This window comes from Colobus angolensis, unplaced genomic scaffold (assembly GCF_000951035.1).
Source record: "Colobus angolensis palliatus isolate OR3802 unplaced genomic scaffold, Cang.pa_1.0 Scaffold23, whole genome shotgun sequence".
NCBI lineage: Eukaryota > Metazoa > Chordata > Mammalia > Primates > Cercopithecidae > Colobus > Colobus angolensis.
This window is the reverse complement of record NW_012115488.1, coordinates 7,553,163-7,569,074: the sequence shown is the minus strand read 5'-3', so window position 1 is coordinate 7,569,074 and position 15,912 is coordinate 7,553,163. Positions and strand designations below refer to the sequence as shown.

At 33.7% G+C, this 15,912-nt stretch overlaps 1 protein-coding gene and 1 long non-coding RNA gene across 3 annotated transcripts in view; one reads left to right on the top strand and one right to left on the bottom strand.

The window, feature by feature from the left end:
• Window positions 1-15,912, bottom strand: part of LOC105513390 — a 52,431-nt gene that overhangs the window by 28,686 nt on the left and 7,833 nt on the right. Inside the window, exons 2-3 of the long non-coding RNA XR_001002017.1 lie at window positions 7,270-7,331; window positions 6,766-6,837 (exon numbers count right to left, since the gene is read on the bottom strand). This is a non-coding gene — a long non-coding RNA (uncharacterized LOC105513390). The remainder of the gene's footprint in view (window positions 1-6,765; window positions 6,838-7,269; window positions 7,332-15,912) is intronic.
• MEF2C (myocyte enhancer factor 2C) overlaps window positions 8,434-15,912 on the top strand; it is a 195,427-nt gene continuing 187,948 nt past the window's right edge. For both annotated transcript variants that reach the window (XM_011944249.1, XM_011944246.1), the window contains exon 1: window positions 8,434-8,623. The gene's annotated coding sequence lies outside the window, so the exon portion shown is untranslated. The remainder of the gene's footprint in view (window positions 8,624-15,912) is intronic.

The following is a 15,912-nucleotide window of genomic DNA, read 5'->3' as shown; positions in this document are numbered from 1 at the left end:
AAAGGTAGTATACAATTGGCTATTATAATTGGCTATTTACTTCTTTGTACCCTCCACAAAATTGCAAGATATTTTTTAATTTTTTATTTTAAAATAATTAAAAATTCACAAAAAAATGTGCAAAGAAATGTACAAGAAGGTCCTGTGCACTCTTCATCCAGTCCCCATTCTCAATGTTAACATCTTGCAAAACTACAAAACCAGGAAACTGACATTGGTACAATCCATGGAGCTTTTCATAGAATCCATAGATATTTCACCAGCTATACATACACTTATTTTTGTTTGTGTATGTGTGTATAGCTCTATGTCATTGTATCACATGTGTAGGCTTGAGTAACCACTAGCACAATCAAGACACTTAACTATACCATCACCATAAGACTCCCTAGCGTTACCACTTTATGCACATCCCACCCTCTCCCCTTCCCCTCCCTAACCCCTGGCTACCACTAATCTTTCTCCATGATGATCTTATTTCATGAAGGTTGTATAGATGAAATCATTCAGTAATGTATCTTTTTAAGACAGCTTTTTTTTTCACTCAGCACAATTTCCTTGAGGTTCATCCAACTTGTTACCCGTAATAACAGTTTTCTAGTCTTTATTGTTGCAGTCTATAGCAAGCTTATACCACATTCTGTCCAATCATTCACCCATTGATGGGCGTCTGGTCATTTCCAGTTTGGGGCTATTACAAATAAAGTTGCCGTGAACATTCATGTTCAAGTTTCTGTATGAAAATAAAATTGCAACATTTTTAAGGGAATGAGTGGTGTTTTATTCACCACTGTATTCTCAACACTTCATATGACACATAATGAGTAATCAAAAAATGTCTGTTAAAGAAATGAATGAGTGAACCAAAAAACTGCCTCTAAGTGGCAGAAAATAAAAAAGGACTCATCTGTCGGGGGAAACCTAGTTGGGAGGAAATATGCCAAGAAGAGGTCGTGAAGTGGCACTGGCAGTTTTTTAGACTACAGCAGTGTTTCAGAAAGATTTCCTACACACAGACAAACACACATCAATCCGAATATTTTTAAATTTAATTTAAATATTGAGCATCATATTAAGAAGCTGTTTGGATTAACAAGCTATAGCTGAACTTTTTAAGAAACAACTGAGGAGACTTCCATTTCTAGCCAAGATGGACTGAAAGGGACTGGATGTGCCCTGATTCCTAAAACAACCAAAAATAAACCCCGACAAAATATATGAAACAATGGTTGTCAAGACATGAGCTATCAGACCACAAAGGATGTTGATCCCTGAGGGAGGTGAATCCTATGATGGCTCTGGCTTAAGACCGTGAAGGTTTCTTAGCAGTGGCACAGGAAGGGCAACTAACTCAAGGGAGGCAAACTCCACGAGTTGAGGAAACAGAGCTGAAGGTATGGGATAATAAAGTGGCTAAAGCTTACAGGACAGAGTTCAGGAGAGAGCAGGTGTACAGACAACAATCTCTTGAAATTACAGAGAGTCACAGAGATCTGGATATGTGCATGAGGAAGCTACCCAAGGCTGGGGAAAGAAGCATCTGAAATAATTATATGGAGAACAGTACCTGGCACCTTCCTAGGGTTGGAAATAGGCCTTTTCTTACCAGTCAGAATGGAAAATCTCTTAACTCATATGCAATTAGGTAGAACCTCAGGAGTGAGAAATGAGGAAGATAGTCTGCTGCAGAGACCAGCACTGCTCTGGTCTCTCCTAGCTAACATTTTAATCCCGAAAAATTGAAAGCAAAAAGACCCAAGTGAATCTATCTATATCTAGCTGGTGGCATAATCACACCAAAAGAAACAATTCTACATGACTTAAAACCTCAGTAAGACATACATCTTGAAAGAGAAGAAGGGGGCTGCACACAGGGTGTACACAGGATGTGTCCATCACTACTGATGGTAGCAGTCTTGGTATTATTATTCTGAGCCTGTTGTAAGTGTATCGTAGCATAAGCAAATAAGTACGCTAGCATCATTAAGAATTAAAATTGTAGGATGGTCAGTTGGGGAGAAAGGACATTGATATGATACTAGATTTATGTGATTAAATTAAAAACCTGTTGGCCTGTATTAGTGTGAGTTCCTGATGTACTTAATCTTAAAATTAAACACACACACACACAGATTTTTTCTAGCTTTTTCCTTTGAAAGGGCCTATATTAAGGACAAAGTCAGTAGCAATGAGCTCACTAATTTCAAGATTACGGTTTTCAAGTACTAGTTCCAAGACAAAAAAAAAAAAAAATAGAACTAGAACTTCTTGGATAATTGCCTGATTCCAGGTTTGGAAAGGAAATGTTAAAGATGAGCCTGTTATATTTGGTCACACCAATTATCCTGGAAGCTCTCAAAAACTGGAGGTTCTTTCAAAAACACAGAGGAACCAACTGAGAAAAACTTTGAGTACTCAGAGATGTGGCAAACTGGGCGTTCATAAGTATGATAACTGCAATAGCTTGAAGCATATTAACGTTCATAATGAAATTTTTAAAACCACTGGTAAACTTTAGAGGATGTTAAGGAACCACACATTATATTAAGAACTGATAAAGGGAGAGAATCAAGCATCCATCCTGATTTTCTTATAAAAATTGAAACTCTAGCAAACTAGTTTATCTTTATAGAAGCATTCCACCCAATAAATAAACCAGAAATGACAGTTATATTGCCATTTTCAAACTCTAAGGAATAAATGGATGTAGGCAATGATCAACACCAACTGCTAACATCACAAAAAGAGAAAGAGCCAGTAGTCTTGCCCCCTGATCCCCTAAATGAATTTGATCAAGTCTTCACTACCCATTAACAGGTAAGAAACAGGGCTGAGGAGCTCATTAAATGACTCTGCAGCAATGCATCAGCAAAAGCAGACTATGGAAAGCTCTACAGCACAAACAATCCAGTTTCTTAAGAAACAAGGAAAAATAAACATAAACCTATAGATTAAAAGAGGAGACATATTAACCAATTACAATGTATGGACCTTATTTGTATCCTGCTTCAAATAGTAAAGAATACAAAACTTTAGGAGACAACCAGAAAATGTTGAATATTGGTTTTGTATATTTGAGAATAGTAAGAAAATGTTGACTTTTTAAGTGTGGTTAATTTTCTAGATGTGGTTCATTTTTAAGTTAAAAAAAATCTTAATCTTTTAAAGATAAAGACTGAAGTGTTACCAGATAAAATGATGTCATGTCTGGGATTCGCTTCAAAATAATTTGAGGTGGAAGTGGAAAGTGGAAACAATAATTATGAAACAAGCTGACCCATGAGATGATAGCTGTCAAAGGTAGGTATGGTTATATAAAATTTTATTACAGTTTTCCCTCTACTTTTCTAATATATTCTTAATTTTCATAACAAAGAGTTAAATACACTTAAAATTAGACAAATACTTACTAATTTGAGGTGGTGGTTAAGGACTCAGAAGTTACAGCCCATGTGTCTGAATGAAAGTAGTTTCTCAAACATGCAGGTATCAGAGATTTGTAGGATTCTCTCAATGGAGAACCTTGTTTTCTCCACACAGAACACTGGTTTCTGAGCAAGGGTGGGCCCTTTTTCTGAAAACAGATCAGGCAATATGAAAGCGGTTGGCTACTTAATGAAGATACCGAAAGGAAAAAAAATAGGACACCAAAAAACTGGGTCTACAAATGTGGTTGTTGGTTCTCCTTGTTTGTTTCAAATAAGGCTTGGTTTAGGAGCAGTCTAATAAAGCATGTGACTGCTATACTTCTAACAGTATCTTTGCAAATAAATACAACCCATACAATTCAACTGTCCATCCCACTTTTCCTGTTTGTTTATTGCTCTTCAACAGCACCTCATGCTTTTTAATTTTTTCATTCTAAGGCAAGGAAAAGGGATCTTTAGAGAAGTTAAAAAAGTTTTCTGAAGTCAAATAATTCATTAGAAAGTATGCTTTATCCAGAGTCCTATTGTTTTGCTGCAGAAGGAACACTGAGTAGCTTGTCCAAGGTTCTGCCAAAGGAAGTTTCTTCTCTCGCCATCATCTGAATCCAATCCTTCCAAAAGAGCATGCCCAGGTCTAATAAATGGAGTTCCTAAAAGGATGGATGTCTCCCATTTAAAAAAACATTTCCCAGAGTCTCTAGGGTTCAATGTCCTACAAATAATCAGCATTCAAGATATGAATTTACTGACTTTTAAAATCTATACAAATTTAAAATTTTCAATATTATTTTACAGTCAATTATCCCATCTATAATATTACTGTCTAGCATTATTATAAAAGTATCATCACAAATCCTAATGATCAATTTCACTAACTGCCTGAAAAGGTCATGAGAGATTTAAACTCTGATGTGTGCTTTGGAAGAGAATCAGCTTTTGGAGAAACAAGGCTAGGGAGCACTTTTTGAGACCGATTACATTTTTGGAATTATTTGCCAAGTTGTATTGCCAAGTTGTATTGCAGAAATGGTAACAAAACTTTTTCATTTTATTTTCTTTCTTTCTTTCTTTTTTAGATGGAGTTTCACTCTTGCTGCTCAGGCTGGAGTACAATGGCATGGTCTCAGCTCACTGGAACCTCCACCTCCCAGGTTCAAGCGATTCTCTTGCCTCAGCCTCCCAAGCAGCTGGGATTACAGATGCCTGCCAACCATGCCCAGCTAATTTTGTATTTTCAGTAGAGCTGGGGTTTCACCATATTGGTCAGGCGGGTCTTGAACTACTGACCTCAGATGATCCACTCACCTTGGCCTCCCAAAGTGCTGGGATTACAGTCATGAGTCACTATGCCCAGCCAATTATAACTAAATTTTAAAAAAATTTGTCCCCATAGCTAGAATTTTCATTAGTGTATTTATCTTTTTCATGTAGTCTTGTTTATAATCGGCCATTTTAAAAGTTGCTATCCCAGGCTTATAAAACAATTTTATGATGTACTCCTATCGACCATATGAAAAGCATTCATCTCTGAGAAAGTATCATAAAGAAATCCTACTGTAATGATAATTCAAATATTAAAGTAAACATAAAAAAATTGTATTGTATGACAGAATGCCAAAGGAAATAGAAAATCTCTGCAAGAGGGTATTTAATTTCTGATGTAAACAAAATAGTACTCTTTACAATTTGGCCTATCACATGACAGTATTTCTCAAACTCCTGCTAAATTAATGTTGGAGCACAGTTCTTCAGGCATTAATGATTTTAGTTATGGTCAACAGTAGTTGATATACAGATAATAACTGATAGTGATATCAAATCTGCACATATTTGACTCTCTCGACATTTCTAAGTGATCTAGACCAGAACTAGGTTGTTTATATGGTAACTACTAGTTACATGTGGGCTATTTATATTTAAATTAATTAAATGTAAATAAAATTCAAAATTAAGTTTCTCTGTTGCACTAGCCATGTTTCAAGTACTCAATAGCCACATATGGCTAGTGAGTACCATATTGGATGGTGCAACTATGGAACATGTCCATTATCACAGAAAGTTCTACTGAACAAAGTTGGTCTACATTAGAGAGGCTACTACTGATGAATGGAAAATCTCAAATATATACATAAATGTGTATATATATATACATAATCTATTTCTATAGCAATTTTCCTTTTGTCATAGGAGGTTTCATTAAATATGTCAATTTAAATTTTTTTCTGGAAACATTTATATTTTAATGTAAACAGTTAAAATTGTGCCATGAGCACTGCACTGTAGATTTTCATTTTCCTTGTATTACAAGGATAAAGAATTTCAAAAGATTTCATTTTCTCAGGATAGTGAATTATAATATTACCCTGTCTTCTCCTTCAAATCTTTCTTTATAAACATCTATTCTAAGCCCTCTCTGCTTCCAACTTTACTCAGTAAAAGCCTACCTTTGTTATGCAGCAAGGAATTCCTACTTTAGAAGGTAGCACTTCTGGCCTCAACCTCCACACTTGTGAAGTTTATAAGCTACGTAAAAAATTCAGTTCCTAGCCAAGTCTTCTTATTGGGTGAGGAGGCCCTTCCAAAGTTCCAGCGAATTCCTTAGTCTGACACAACTTTTCTCAATTTAGAAAGATGAGTTAGGTAACATATATTAAAAGGCAGAAATATGCAAATGTATAAACAATAGAATTTGGCATAATTATGTGATAAAGTGAAATGTTCCTGCAGTTAGTTATTGAACATGAAGGATCTCTGTCATTCTTCGGAGAAACTGTGAGATAATCTCTACCATTTATGCTTAGCAAGGAGCCATACTGCAGAGGAAAAGTAGAAATACACACGAGTGACAAAAGTAAAAATATATATATATATGAAAAACTCTCAAACTACCCTTGATGAAATGTAGTATGTCTGTATTTAAAGACTAGGTAAATCATACAGTGAATTTAGAAGGTAAAAACGAGGTCTATAATTATATGAGTATATAGAAAATGTTAAGTATTTTGTGAAAGGTATGTAATCAATAACGAAAAATCATTTCATATTGAAAATATTTTAATTTTAAAAGTAGATAGTACAAATACAAAAATTAAAATAAAAATAAAGTCCAAGTAAGGAAATAGTAGAAATTTCAAATATTTTAGGAATGTCTTTCTCCAGAGTAGCATGTTGTTTAGAAACTAAATTTCCACAGTAGATTTCATAACTCTTGAACATGAATTAGAACCTTGATATTAGCTGCAGAAATGTACATTAGTTTTGGGGAAGGGGAGAAAGAAAATAATGTGCCAACCTCCCAACCATTTCCCCAAACAGATTTTTGCATCTTGTCACTTACTTTCAGGATTCTTTTCTCAGTTTAAACATGTAATCTTGTCTCTTTGCTCACTTGCTCACTCTTCAAGCAAGCCTACAGCCAAATAAATTGCCATAAATGTTTACCAATAAACCATTATTTTCCAAGGAATTTTTTTCTTAATTTTTTAAATTTAACAAGTTTAACTACAATTAAGAAAGTACTCCTGGCATAAGGATTTTGAAACACTGTTTGGGTCTTGGAAAAGTTTGAAACTTCCAATTCATTAGGACTTTGAGTAGCTATTTTGTACCTAAGAACGAGAATTGATGGAGAGGTTGGGACTAAACACATAATTTTATGAAATATGATGAAAACACGAGAGTTTTGGTATGACGCACGTAACAATCAAGAACCCGTTTCTTTTTAGCAGGCTCCTAAAAAGTACCTCCCTTATAATTACTAAATAAAAACACTCACTTATTCAGTACTCAGCTAGCTTTTAAAATCTGAATAACAGAAGTACACAGTGAGAGAGGTACTTACATGGTTTCCTTGGATACTGGATGATGCCATTCAGGTCTATGTTTTTATCTGAAAGTGGTGCCCTGTGGAGAAATGAGGCTTGGTGAGTGGCTGTTTATACATAATAAGTAAACAGGAACTTTGTTTATTTTACAAAGCATTTTTTATTTTGACCCAGCTTTTCTTTTCTATCACACCCAACTCCTATAAACAGCAATAATATGGTAGAACAGGTACTCCGTACAACTCTTTTTAACTCCACTTAAGAAATCATAATTATTAAGGCAGAAGTTCAGAATGCTTTAGCTAAGGATGTTACTCCTTGGGCTGCTTTATATATCTTAACTATTTTATTTATGTCAGATATATTAATGAATATTGCTTGCCTCTCTATTTTCCTCAAAAGGAATATTTCTCAAACCACTAATAAAGAAATTAGTCTAAAACATTCACATAAATGATAAATGTCCTTACCTTAACCAAAAGATAAGAGAACTCAAGCTTTAGCCAGTTTCTAAACATGAAGGGATTGCACAGACCTTAGCTGCCATTTTACATGTTCTAGTGGCATCCTAGATTCCCAGTGGTTTTAGTGCTATGAGCATACAATTTTGACATTCAGTCCCTCAGAATTACACACATTCTAATTTTGGTAGCATGATTAATCCCTCCTATGTGATAAGTTATTTAACCTTCTAATATTTCTTAGAATTGAAAAGAACAAACGAGTTGCAGCAAAGAATGGCAAATAACTTTAATGCTTAACACAATTTAATAACCTGAAATGAAGTAAGTATGTGCTATGTTTCCATTAAAAAGTTTCCAGCCACAATTAATTGAACGAAAACTTGTCTTGTTCCAAGATTATTCTTGGAAATGTAATTTTAAAATCTGCTTGAAATGAGGAAACTTACTTTTTTATACCATATGAAAGCAATTTCATTTTTTAGGAATGATTTTTGGATAGACTTCCGATTGGATATTTTCCATTGGAACTAGCAGCATAGGGGGTCGGGAGGGGGGAGGGGAGGGAAGCAATTCTGTGTTCTTTCGCCAGCACTGACAAAGGTCTGGTTGTCAGTGATACCTTTACAGCTAAATTTACTCCAGAGTGACAGAAACAGGTGCACCTCGGCCTGCCAGACACTTGTGCAGAGAGATCACGCATCTCACGGCTTGACGATCAAGGGGGCAAAGCCTTGGTCTTCATAGAAAAGGAGAGGAGGCAAACGCAGCCCAAACTGGGGGGTTTCTCTTCAAAGCCAGCTGGTCTGGCTTTATTCTACAGGAATTTTTTTACCTGTCAGGATTTGGACAACAAAGCCCTCAGCAGGTGCTGACGGGTACAACTTCCTGGAGAAGCAGAAAGGCACTGGTGAGTTTCAATTGCCAAAATATATTTTTTAATCTCTAAAAGTTAATTTTGTTGTCTTGAAAGAGGCACCACTGAGGTACCTGTGTTCACTAAGTTGATGAGACCATTGGAATCAGAGCCAACTCACTCAACAGTGGGTTTGCCTGGTGTGAAAGTAAAGCTGTTAGCATATAACAATTTTTTAGTTTCTTTTCTTTTTTTAAGTTTTAAAAAAGATTATATTTTTAAATATTGGTCTCTTTCATTACTGTTTTCAATCTTTGGAAGATTAAGAGTTAATTACATTTATAATGTTACATGTTTTAACACATATTTTAGTCTTCTTTTATCTAATTATCTAATTCTGTCATAATCTTTTCTGAATAAAAAGCTATTTTCTAATAAATCTCCCAAATAAAAAGGTGCAGTGGTGGTACACGCTATTTTCGAAAATTACATGTACTGGCTTTTTAAAATGTGTGCATGCTACAAGAACATGAATAGAGAGAATATGCAATTAACTTTATTTTAATACATTTTTAAAACATATATTGCATGTATAATTAAATAATTTAAAATATATTGCATGTTTAATAATTAAATAAAAGCAAATTGTATTATAGTAAATATTATTTAATAATTAAAAGTGGCAATATTTTCTTATAACTTTTCAAAGAGTGTCTTTTGAGAAAAATCTTTGAAATTAACAACCAAGACAGTATGAAAGCAGGTTTTTACATCATTGATTTCCAAAATTAATATATTTACGTATTTTTTATTTTTATTTTGTGAATTCAAAAGTTTAGGCAAAAATATTTTTTTCAGAATAGGATTTTAATTAATGCAAAACATGAAAAAATGAGACCACATGTTAGGACATATTTTTAAAATGTGATTCTATTTCAGGGATTCATTCTTTTAACTACGCTTCACAGCATTTCTCTACAAATTGTTGTATTATAGTAAATTGAAAACATTTATTTAAGCAAGTAAGCAGCTCAAAGCTAGAGCCTATACATAGTAAACATATGAAACCATTTTCATAACCAAATTCCATATTCACAAGCAACATGGGCTAATTAATTTAACAGAAACAACAGTATACATTGATCAAGAATGTTATAAATTATTATGCATAAAATCAATTTTCTAGGCTCTGGGGGGTAGAATTGGTGCTTAAGAAAGAAAAGACCCCTACCAATATAAGTTACTAATACTATGAGGCAATTGTTTTATTCTGATGATCCCATAAATAACTTTCAATCTACATCCTTAATACATGATTGTATAGTGGAAAAAAAATAAGGTCTCACTTTTTTAATGACCGCTGTATCTGAAATAAATTTTAAATCAATGATGACGTGGATATGCCACAAATGCATAACTAACACACACTTTTAAACTGTGGTAATTACTACTGAAAATTGTGAAATATTTGTGGTTTAAAAAATCATCAGAACTACTCCACCCAAACAAAATATCTAATATTTTAAAAACATAATGTTATCTACAAACATTTTAATGAACCCATATTTTAAAACATTAAACCCATACACTTTTTATTATAAATTGTTACATGTATATTATATTTCAAATGATTAAACCATTTAAAAATATATATGTATTTATTGCAATTAAGTTGCTACTTTCATATATTTTGTCCTGTTTCATTTTATTGATTCAGACACCTGAGTAACTATAGTCGCTAAATTTTTAGAATAACTTCATTAGTCTCTTAAAGAATTAGTATGTATTTCATGCACTTGAAAATTTTACTTTTATTTTTCTAGTCTGTTAAATACTACATTCCTAAACAATCACAATATTTACTTTTAAAGATGATGGTTACTGCAAAACTGAACATGTGTTCTTATTTCAACTTCAGAATTATATTTGTTAAGTTTTCACGTGCATTACCATTGGCTATAATTATTACATTGTCATTAAGTATAAGCAAACCAAAAGCTTCTGTCAAACTATTGTTTATGACTCTGTCAATTATTTATGTATAAATGAACCTATTGGAAATAATGTTAGATATAGCTCAAGTATTTCAAAATAACTAAATTTATCATTTTAACTGTGCCTGAATTGTAGATTTAATCTAAAATCACATTTTTTTCTTTTCATTATGAGAAGCTGTAAATTCTTGTCCACCATGCAGCTATGTTTGTCCTTTCTAATAAATCTTCAACATTGTGTCACACACACACACAAAAACTATGCCAACTCCCTCAATGTATGGGAATGGTTTATTTTAATAAAATATTGGAGTTTAAAGTAGCATTGATTTACACCTGCTCTAAATATTTAACATTAAAACATAGACATTTCAAGCATTATTTGCAAGATATCTTCCTATCTTAAAGACAGCTTATTTACAGTGGAGAAAAATTGTTTTCCTGTTTCAGAAAGACACTTGGAAAAACATGTTATTTAACCTTATATATTAATAGGGAAAATCTTGATTCTACCAGTAATTAACTTCAATTAATTATATTTTGAATATCAGCCTATTTCATTTCAATGCAACAAAATTTCCAGCTAAAATGATTTACTTGTAAGTATTTAAAGCAACAAAATATTTTGGCAGCTTTATATGTATCTCCTCATTGACCAGCCACCTGACTGACAGCTGTCAACTGTCCATGTGCCAAATGTAACCCAGTAAAGATAAAAATTACATATTACTCATCCCTGTTGATAATACCTGGTGCCAGTAGGTTTCAAATAGGAATAACTAGACTATAGATAAAAAACAAGTAAGTAGGGAATCATTTCTACTGCCTACCTCTCCTCCTTTGTCATTAACTCATTTCCCCTTCTTTTTCTTATTGATCCCTTTTCCCTTGCTATCCGTATCTACAGAGTTATTTTCCTTAAAGGAACTTTCAGAGTATGTTACAAGTCTGTGTCCATGAAAATACTGGGCAGCCAGGTAATAATGCCCACACATTTCTTTTAGTCCTATTTTCTTTTGAGCTCATAAACTATTTCAGAGTTATGGGAAGAAAGCTTTAAAGCTTTCAGCTCCTCATTTTCAAAGAAAATGAAATCAAAGGACAAAAATGAAATTTACCAAAGGTCACCAAGGTGGCTATGTAGATACAGACTTGGGTCTGTTTCCCAACTTAATATCCAGTGATTTTTTTTCTAATTAGACTTTAAACATGTTGACTATTAAACTATAAGTAACAATGATCACATGGAAAATTAATGTGAATTACATTCCTTTGAAGAACACTTTTCAGTTACCAAACTTAATACCTTGTTAGAGAAATACACATTTTTATCACAGCATATTAAAATGTAGTTCTAAAAAATACAAAGACTATAAATGTACTAAAACATCTATGGTACAAACATTTTTTATTCGTTTTACCATTTAAAAGGATTTCCAAACTGGAAATATTTATGAATGTATATGAAATATCAGAAATAAAAAATAATCAAAGGTAATATATATATTTAGAAGATAAATGTAGAAATCAAAAATATAGGTTGGAATATAGGGTTTTAAGATTGGAAGTAATTAAAAACACAAAATATACTAACACATAAGCATATGTATATATTTAAGTGCATAATACATTATATAGTTCATATAACTGACTTAACAACTGACTAGCTTGTCTGTGTGTATATATAACTATCTTGTATTAATTCTAAAAGTATTAATTATATTAGTAAATATTGTATATTTATATAATTTGTTGATAATATTTGTACAATATATTGATCCAAAGTCATGAAAATATTAATATTCAAGCCAAATATTTGTCTTCTGGATCTCCAGAAAAGAAACTGTTTAGTTGAAATCTACCACATTCTGAATTTATAAGAATTTATCTTAGTACTGGGCTTTGGAACAGTACTTGCTTATAGGAAGTGTTAGCTTTAAAACCCAGACATGCAAATTAATAAGAAAAAGAGAAGGGGTAAATCTTAAAAATTGAAAACAAATATGGGAGGAAATTGTGGCCAGGGTTCCCCTGCAAGGGATAGATCTAAAATAATCAACATTTTTATGACTAACAATACCTTTTAGCAACTAAATTGTATATCTAAATTTGAAAATATATTTGCTTATTCCATTACATTTAGTCCAAATCAACATTAGTCATTAATCAACAAACCATTTAACAATATGCAGTAACAGTATGCAAATCAATTGCAAGCAAAGTAGTCAGTAAATAACATCCATTTCTAGCAATTTGAAAGATAGGAGTGTCAAAGGAAAATGTGCAAAATCACAGGACTTTCAAGAAAGTTTAATCATTGCCCTGCATCCCAAAGGGGTTTTAGTGAAAATGAGTGATTCGTCCCTTGTCTGCTTTTGAAGGATCATAAAGGCTTCCTCATTAGAGTTACAGAGTGTTCTTCAAAGAGCACCAGAGCAGAAGTAGGAAGGTTTGAGTTAGACTCTTGTTTCACTGCAAAGTAATTCTGTGACTGGAAACAAGTCACTTAACCTCTGTGAGGCTAATGAATGGATGGATCTTTTTGCCCGTTTTGTACACATCGTAGGAAGGGAAGTTTTAGATACCCAATGAAAGGCATTTCCTCTGTTTCATGTGAGGAAGTCTCAAAAGGAATCTGGACCATCATTGGTGGGTTCCTGTCTGCAACGGCATGCCCCACCCTGTCCCTATTGCTATAAGTAGCCCGCCATGTAGGCATTCCAAGTAATTAAAACTGACACGGTATCTAGTCTGTGAAGTCAGTGGGCAAAACAAAATCACTTTGCAATACACTCCAGAGCAGCAGGCCATATTTTTTCCACTTGGGGACCCTAGTAACATAATACAAAAAGTCTCATTCTCAAAATTATATTATGACATAGAGCTTTAACTTTGCAGTATGCATTATAATGCTAAATTGACAAAAAGTACTGAATGGTCATTTAATATTTTTAATTTTATACAATGAGGGGACAATTTTTAAACTTAGAAAGACATTCTCCACACATACTACTGTAAGCCAGCATGATAATATATTTGTTTAGGTCAGGAAAATGTTGGACAAGAAACAGTATTAAAAATATTTGAATCCTAGTACAGGATGTCTGCTACCTACAGGTATTTAGGTTATGTATGGTGAATAAATGGATTGAAAGAATGGATAAATACAGTTGGGGAGTTCAATATTTTTAAGGAAAACTTGTAAACTAAAGCAATACTTTTGCAATAGTAATAATCATTTATTATTGCTTTTTTATATTCACAAGGACAGAACTAAAACATGATCAATGTATTTTTTAAAAAGTCTTAATATAAAAGAGGTTACAGACCTAAGATATGGATCACTCTGTTGACAACGATGGCAAAGTTGTGCAGGCCTTTATGACTGCTTGGCAGATGGAGGTGATTACTGAGGTCATAAGGCACATTTGCATTGATTGAGGATCTCTTTACAGAGAAGCCACATTCCTCAAGTGACTATGACCAGTGCCAGTCCTAGTTTCATGGAGTCTGGGCTCACATCAGCTGGCAGTCACTGAAGGATGAAAATGTTTGGGAGTTACTTATCACCAATGGTAGAGGTCCCTGGATCTGAAGCCCATTTTACAGGTTTTGCAGAGGTATCAGGATCCAGTGAACAGATTCCATCCAAGAAAAGATAACGGCTATTCCTCAATTAAGATGAAGAATTGTACAGAAATTTGAGATAATTAGGTTTCCATATTGCTTAACTGGTTTTCTGATTTCAACAGGCAGAATATCTGTGACATGTCTTTGTTTCTTGTTTACAATTTTGAATCAAGATTTATCTTACTATCTTGAAAGGTTCTCATGACTTTAAAAGTTCCCCAATATTTGTTAACATTAGTGAAGAGAATAGGAGTTAATAACAAATGAAGAGAACAAAAAGTTATGGCATTAGAGAGACCTGTGGGTCTTATGCTTCCCCCTACCTTAAGAGAGTGGCATGCAAAAAAGTGCTATGCAAGAACGACCTGAGGAGCCTGTTACAATGCAGATTCCTGAGATTGCAGCTAAGTGGGCCTGGGGTGGGGCCCATGAATCTGCATTTTAGCAGGCACCTAGGTGACTCTGAGGCACTTTGATGAACGGTTCTTTGAGTTAGGCTGTTAACATCCTCACAAGGAGTCCTGTTTTGTGAGGAGGATCAGTTCTCCTGCTCTACAATAACAAGAAAACTAACACTTAGTGATCCCAAGTCCCAAAATATGAAAGGGAGCATATGCACACAACTATAGACTTTACCTTTTAAAATGTATTGTTTGCTATAATTAAACACTACTTTGTTGAGTAGTTCATTTATTTTAACTATCTTATGTAGACTGGAAAATAAGTGTCATCGAATACCAGTGAAAAGCCAGAAAAAAATCATTCTCAAGTTTTTCTTAAGTTTAAGATGCTAAACAATACAGCTTGAAACGTGATAAAACGGCTTGAGCGAACTCTTCAGGATAGTCATTAAAACAATACAGATAGTGCTTATTATGGAGAGTATGAGAGCGTAGAGCATACACATTCACCAAGTTTTAGAATGCTCAATTAATCATCACTGACCTGCGGAGTTTAAGAGGTTATAGCCCAGTGATAATGTAAGAGAAACCACAGGCTTTATTCTCCTGTGGGTGAGTTTATTTTTGTGGCCATCGGCTACACAGACTAGAATCTCACTAGAATCTATGTAAGGATGAGATGAGACTGTGTGGATGCATGAACATAAATTTTTCATAAGTACCATATAACCAACACAAGCACAGACCTTATTCATTGTAAGTTAATCATCATTGCAATCAAAGAGTAATTACAGTGATTAATAACAAAAAAATCATAGAAGTTATTCTATGACCATATTATCTATAACATGCATCATCAATTGTTTAGAAATAAGCTCCTTTAGTGATGGTGTTTTATTTTGAAGTGATTCTGATACATCAAAAACTAATAATACCCTATGGTTCTGAAACAGAAAATGTAATTTTCCAATACAAAGGAAAAATCCTGTTAACCAGTTGTGTGTGTGTGTGTGTGTGTGTGTGTGTGTGTGTGTGTAGCTTTACTGAGTTCACAACTGATAATAAAGAATTTACAACTGAAAATGAAGAGAGGAAGCAGTAAAGACAAAGGAAGGAAGGAAGGAAGGAAGGAAGGAAGGAAGGAAGGAAGGAAGGAAGGAAGGAAGGCAGGCAGGCGAGCCAGCCAGCCGGAAGGAAGAAAGGAAGTAAATGGAATAGTTGGGAGGAAATCTGTTGACTAGCTATTTAGCCTTTGCTAAACGGGTCAAAAGGAATAAGAATGTTGTAGAATATTTCTTACTTTAGTAGTGTTCAAAAT